This window comes from Nanorana parkeri, unplaced genomic scaffold (assembly GCF_000935625.1).
Source record: "Nanorana parkeri isolate BGI_ZX_2015 unplaced genomic scaffold, ASM93562v1 scaffold2229, whole genome shotgun sequence".
In the NCBI taxonomy this organism is placed as follows: domain Eukaryota; kingdom Metazoa; phylum Chordata; class Amphibia; order Anura; family Dicroglossidae; genus Nanorana; species Nanorana parkeri.
In genome coordinates, this window is record NW_017308497.1 from 133,499 (window position 1) to 140,222 (window position 6,724).

General features: G+C 48.7%; 1 non-coding gene across 1 annotated transcript; it reads right to left on the reverse strand.

Moving 5' to 3' along the window:
- Window positions 1-4,527: 4,527 nt before the first annotated feature.
- On the reverse strand, window positions 4,528-4,600 carry TRNAR-ACG. Its single transcript has one exon. It is a non-coding gene; the product is annotated as a tRNA-Arg (tRNA).
- Between the last annotated feature and the right edge of the window lie 2,124 nt (window positions 4,601-6,724).

A 6,724-nucleotide genomic window follows, 5' to 3' on the forward strand; every position in this document is an offset into this window, starting at 1 on the left:
AGGTGATTATAATATCTCTTCTTTACTGGGGAACCTTCTTTTCTTCTTTTTGATTGTGCAACAGTTTTAATTTTAGTTTTTTTAAACCTTTTTTTTTTACTTAATTGCTATCACATGGGGGGGGGGGGGTTACAAGCCCCATTTATTTTAGCATACTAGTGGTGACAGGTTCTCTTTAAAGGCACATAAACTAGCGTCCTCCCATCACTCAAAGCTCAGTATTTAGAGAGCTACAGCTCGCGGTATACTGAGACTGTAGCAGCCGGGACGGATCCCGACATTACTGTCTGGATCCACCCAGCTCTGCGGGACTGACAGCTGGCCTATCTAGAGGTAGAGCCAGCTGTACACGCCCCCTCCCCCGACCGTTCCGCCAGTCAGCGCTGGAGGATCGGAGCGCGGAGGGGGGGAAACCCTGCAGGGACATGATCGAGAAAGTGAGCGAGCGACGGTATGTGTTCGCTCACTTCGCGATCTATTGAGCCGACCTGTGACAGTCTCTGTCACACGTCGGCTCGAACTATGAGGCTGAGTGATTTTCACTCACCTCATAGTTCTCCTTTAAGGTGACATTAGGGGTCTATTAGACCCATAGTGTTACCTTTGCACTCCAAAGAAGCTACTGAAGTGCAGATTCTTCTCTGGTTTCTGGCACCGGGGAATGACAGCTAAGGGACCAGAAGTGACGCAATCAGCCTGGCTTCTGGCTCCATTCAGAGGGAAGGAGATTGGCAAACGGATATTCGCTGGTCTCTCTCTCTCCCCACGGAAGCCAGGGATGCCGGTCCTGGGCCCGCAGGAGGGGCAGCGGAGTCCGGAATTAAGGCCCATTCACACCATTTCCAGTGCTTTGTAGCACGAGTAGCTGCTGGAATGCACTGGAACGCATACTATCTGGCTCCCTACATTCTGGAGCGGGAGGGGGCGTGGCACCACAGCCATTCAAATCAATGGCACCACAGCTACGCCCCCCGCCAGCAGTGAGATCAAGCGCACCAAAAGTGCTTGTACAATTTTTTTGTGCTTGCACTGGACCGGATCGCGGCCATTGCTGTGCCAAGTGTTCTAGTGCAGGTGATGGCACTGCACCCCCTCCCGCCCCAGAACGCAGGGAGCGGGACAGTATGCGATCCAAGGCGTTCCAGCAGCTAACCGTGCTTGAACACACTGGAGATGGTGTGAACTGGGAAAGGGGGTGCACATTGGCCCTTGGAAGTGATCTGGCGGCCACCAGAATCGCTTCCAGTAAATCCAACAGTCGGCTTTACACATGTAATCAGAGTCCCAGTGGCTATCTGGTTGAAGGGGCCAGCTGCCAGCGATGAATGATGTACAGGGGCAGCCAAAGGGTTAAAGCAGGGCCCCAAGCAAACAGCTAAATACACAGTTGATATCTATATAGGAACAGTTGTACCCAGTCATGTGATCCAGGTAACCCTGTCAGGCAGCACAGCCAGGTCCTGCACTTGCCATGATCTTTCTGCAGACTACCCTGTGACTTAACAATACAGCCTGGTCTAGGATCCACTCCAGCCTGTTGAGATCACAACTTCCCTTACCTCTGCCCTCGGGGAGTTCTCAGTGTCCTCGGTGTTGGACGTACAGCACTTGTTGTCGGGTCAACAGAGCTGTGCAGTGCAGTGTAGACTAGACATTTCAGATCCGAAATGTGATTCGGTTGGTTATTCGGATTTCGGATCTGTCCAAATTTTCATTTCGTAACAGTCACATGACCGTGCTTGTAATCCATCCCCCAACAGCCAAAAAAAAGCCCCATCTGATTGGCCAGAGACATGTCTGATTTAGTTTCATTTTGAACGAAACTCGAATGGATCCAATTTTCGTCGAAGAAACATTCAGGATTTGTTCGCATTCGGACACACTAATGAAATTCGTACGAATATCCATTTTGAACGAAACAAAATTTACATGTTTCGGTGTCTAAAAAGGTGTGAGGATTGAATTGCACTTTAAGATAGCTATAGAGGTGCGACTTGCCCAATTTATCCGGATTAGACAATTTAATTTCAACGCACCTGCAAACCATTGATGGCCAATTGCTTTTGTGGGAGGGGAGGCGGATCAAACAGGATCCTGCCCAGTCGTTTATTTCCATAGAGATAAGCTGGTGCTCTATGGTCTGTTCATCCTCCCATTGGTGCCTATGAGCTCAAGATATTTCCTCCCGCTCGTACTCCTTCCCCCAACTTTTCCCTTGAGATTGATAATGCAACTATCCATCCCTCCCCCCATGCCAAGGTGCTAGATGTCATATTTGGCTTGGACTCTCCTTTCTTCCCCACATCCAATCACTATCCAAATCCTGCCGCCTTCACCTTCGTAACATCTCCAAAATACGTCCCTTCCTCACCAATGAAACTGCAAAATTACTCCTCCACTTCCTTGTTATCTCACATCTCGACTATTGCAACTCCCTCCTCATTGGCCAACCTCTATACAAAGCTCTTCAAATGACCTACTGCTTTCCAGCTCCCTTGTCAACTCCTCCCATGCTCACCTCCAGGACTTCACTAGAGTCTCTCCCATCCTCTGGAACTCTTTACCCCAACCTTTCAGTCTATCTCCCACTCTGACTGCCTTTATTCGATCCCTAAAGACTCATCTGTTCAGGGAAGCCTGTCCCACCTCAACCTAACCACTCTACCATCACGTTCTCAATCAATTCATCCCACACAGCTACCTCCTCATGTATCACTGGCCCCTCCCTTTCAGATTGTAAGCCCTCAGGGGCAGGGCCCTCCTTACCATCCTGTCTTGAATTGTATTGTGATTGTCATGTCTTCCTTATATTGTAAAGCGCTGCGCAAACTGTTGGCGCTATATAAATACTATGTAATAATAATAATAATCATAATAATAATGTGCCCTAGAGCCTTGGTTCTCAACTGGTGGGCCGTGATTTCCACTTTTCCACGTGAGAGGCTCCTCTGCCTCCCCCTAGCACAGCACTGTCAGTTCTCACACCAAGCATCAATTTAAAATATGTTCCCCGGCGCAGAGTGCCAGCCTAAGTGGGGGTGGGATGGGGCTATGGCCATGAGGGAGGTCCATCCATATGTGCATTGCTTACTGCTCCCTCGCATGTCCTGTAGAGGTGCCTGGACTGGAATGACATCACATTCTGTCACCCGGCACCTCTACAGGGCACGTAAGGGAGTTTAACAAGCAATGCACATATGGATGGAGCTCCGTCACAGCACAGAAGCCCACACTGGACCCCAGTCTGAGGATCCACTCCAGTTCTCATAAGATAGGGAGACTGGATGGATCACAAAAAAAGTGTATGTTATTGTGAGAATGTCTGTGAGTGTGTGAGATTGTGTCTGTGGTTGTGTGTCAGTGTTTTTGAGGGCCCGTTCACACTAGTGCGTTAATCGAACAGTCCCGTGTGATTATCGCATTGAACCACACAATCCCACCTACTACGTGTTCTGGTGTGGGAGGTGCATTGCGTTGCCATTCATTTGCGTGCATGGCTGTATCGGGCAAGGACAGGTGCTGCATGTGATTAGTATGCAGCCCCTGTCCTTCTCTATGGGAGTATGCCGGCCCGTACGCCGCCCGAAGCTCACCCGCCCTGCGTGTCCATGCAGGTGTCCGTACTCGTACGCGGACAGGATGGATCCTGTCTGCGTACGAGTCGGGACACCCACACCCATACGGACACCCTGCACTTTGGGTGAGCGTAGGGCGGCGTACGGCCGCACACTCTCATAGAGAAGGACAGGGGCTGTGTACTAATTACACGCAGACCTGTCCTTCCCTGCACTGCCCGATACGTCCGTGCACGCAGCATGGAGCTGTACGTGCCAGCACCGTACCTTGTGAGCCCTGATTGGCTAAAACCTTGCACCTGACCACAGAGAAAATTAGAGTCATGATTGGGCAAAGTCATGATAACTCTGCCCAATCATGGCTCACACTGATACAACTGTAAACAGTTGGGCGGTGCTAGCTGTCACTGCCCAAATGTTTATATGTTACAGGCATCTGTCAGAATGCCATTCTGCGGCAGGTGTTTATCGTGAGTGAACGGGACATCGTTTTATAAAATGATTAAATCTATTTATTTTTTATTGTTATTTTTTTTATTTTGTTGAGTCGTCGTGGACAACGTTGGATGTCATGATTGAGTTTTCAGTTGAGCCTAAGACAACCCCTACGTAGAGAACCCACTGAGCGATGCAGGATGTTGCTTGGGCCCACTGGCTGACCGTGCAGGACTTTGAGCTAAAAGAAAAATTGCTGAAGCTGCTTTGCAATCTCAAAGGCCTCTACAGTCTGTCTAGAAGTTACAAAGGATGTGACACCAAGGTGATGTTGAGGACAACCAAGCTTGGAGGGGATCCTTCAATGGGCTTCTCTGGCCCTCCACACAGGAATGTTCCCCAACTGGAGACATCGGTATGTGCAACAGCTATAAACGGCGCATAAGAATGCCGTGACTCAGGGTTGCTGCAGCCACAACGCAGAGTACTAACCACTATACGATCACGGCACTTTTGACGAGCCAGGTAGGAGTCGAACCTACAATCTTCTGATCCGTAGTCAGACGCGTTATCCATTGCGCCACTGGCCCTGCTGCTTCCTGTCTCCTGAGGCCTTCCCAGCAGCCAGGTTCCTGAGATGGAACGCTGTCCGGAAATGGTGATCTGCCGTTCTGCAAATCTTCCCCTGTGAGATTGCTGCAGGCGAGGAACTCCCTGTTTCTGCTACATTCATTTCGTAGGTTTGTGCTTTCTCCACCTTTCCTGCGGCTTCTTTAATATTCTTCCACCGCTTCACTGTTGTGTCTGTACAGAATCTCCAGCCTTTAACTCATGAATAATACGCTCTAAATGGTATTTCACTACAAAATCTGCCTCATCTCTACCCCTTTCATTGCGGCATCGTAAACACGCTGACAAGATGAGCTTCTTCTGGCTCTTGTCTAAAATACAACACCAACATTTAAAATTCAGGAAAAAGCGGTCTAGTCTCCCTCTTAAATTGCGGCCAGGTCAAAAGGCTTACATTCGGTGCATGGAATCTGTGCAATATTGCTGGCTTCTTTCTATGAAATGAAGCACTCATGTTTTCATGTCTTGATAACAAATGGCTGTCTGCTCCCTCTCAAAATGTCTCCTGCTAACACCTGAATGTTGTGTGCCATGTTGCCAAGTAAAGACTAACGTACATGGGTGATGGTAATGTCTTGCTACAAAGACACTCAACCATTTATTGGCAATCATCTGAACACGCTAGAGATACGCAGGGGATAAGGAACAGCCTTAGGCTGGGCACACACCTTACGATCATCTCATGATTATTTTCGTACGACCCTTTTAAAATCGTATGACAAGAGGGCGACCGCGCTACAATGCGGCGTTATTTTTTGTACGATCGTCGTACGACCAGACGGTGTAGTCGTACGATCGTGGTCGCACGACGGAAATTATCTCATGTTCCCACAGCCAAGGATGCGTTAATTGGACATCAATTGAGATAAATGCTAAGGACTTCAGAGCAACCATCCCCCACACTTGTTTGTTGCAAGAAAATGATGGATCATGATATGCCAGAAATGCTTATCATCATGGTTGGTGTTGCTGCCATACGCACTCATCGTCAACGCAGGTCAATTCCAAGGCGCATTTGGGTGAAGAATTGGCTGCGTATGCGTGACCGCTACTCCCATGTAGCTCTTCTCCAGGAATTGCAAGAGAACAATCCTGAGGACTTCAGGAACTACCTCAGGATGTCTGATGATGCCTACAGCACCCTGTTGACACTGGTGTCCCCTCACCTTGTGAAGGCAGATACAGTGCTGCGCAAAGCAATTCCCCCCCATCAGAGGCTCATTGCTACCCTACGCTACCTTGCCACAGGACGTAGTTTTGAGGACCTCAAGTTCACCACCGGAATTTCCCCACAGGCCCTGGGTTTGATCATACCAGAAACCTGTGCGGCAATAATCAAAGTTCTACAAGACGAGTATATGAAGGTAAGTTTATTTGTCATATTGAAATGTCAAACATATGTATCATTTACCTCCAACAAAATAAATAAGACATGTCTTCTGTCAAAATATATATTAAATGTGTTGCTGCAAACATACTAATGTCATGAAGTTAAACTTAAAGATTGGCGTATGTATTTGGCCCTAAAGAAACCTGAGAGTCAGACTCTCTTGAGGGAACACTACCCCAATAGTTTGGGTCCTGTGGCTGAATCAACTCTTGCTGGGCTAATTGGTTTGGATGATGCACATAGTGTTGGCCCAAACGATGTACAGGGTTGTATTGCTGATGCATGGGGGGTTGTTGCATGCATTGTTGTGGCATTGGCTTCTGAAGCATATGTCGTGCTGGTGCCTGTGTCTCAGTGCCCACATCCGATGGATGCCAAGCAGGACGTGTCACACCACCTGTATGTGTACGTGAAAGGTAAAGGTAGTTGTTTGGACCAAGGAGTCAATGCTGCCCATCATGCATGATTTGGAGCACAAGCGTCTGAGCGTGCTGCCGTTGCTGCTGCTCCATGCTCTGCATCTTCAATGCTGCAACCTGAAAGAACAGAGCACTCTCATTAGGCTGTTTGTCAAGTGCGGCCGAAGCCTTATTTAGGAATCTATCAATTGCTACGTCTGTAGCTGCCCTCTTCCGTGCCCTTCATGCAGGTGGAGCAGGAACAATACGCGATGGTCCTGGGTCAGCCTCTGAAG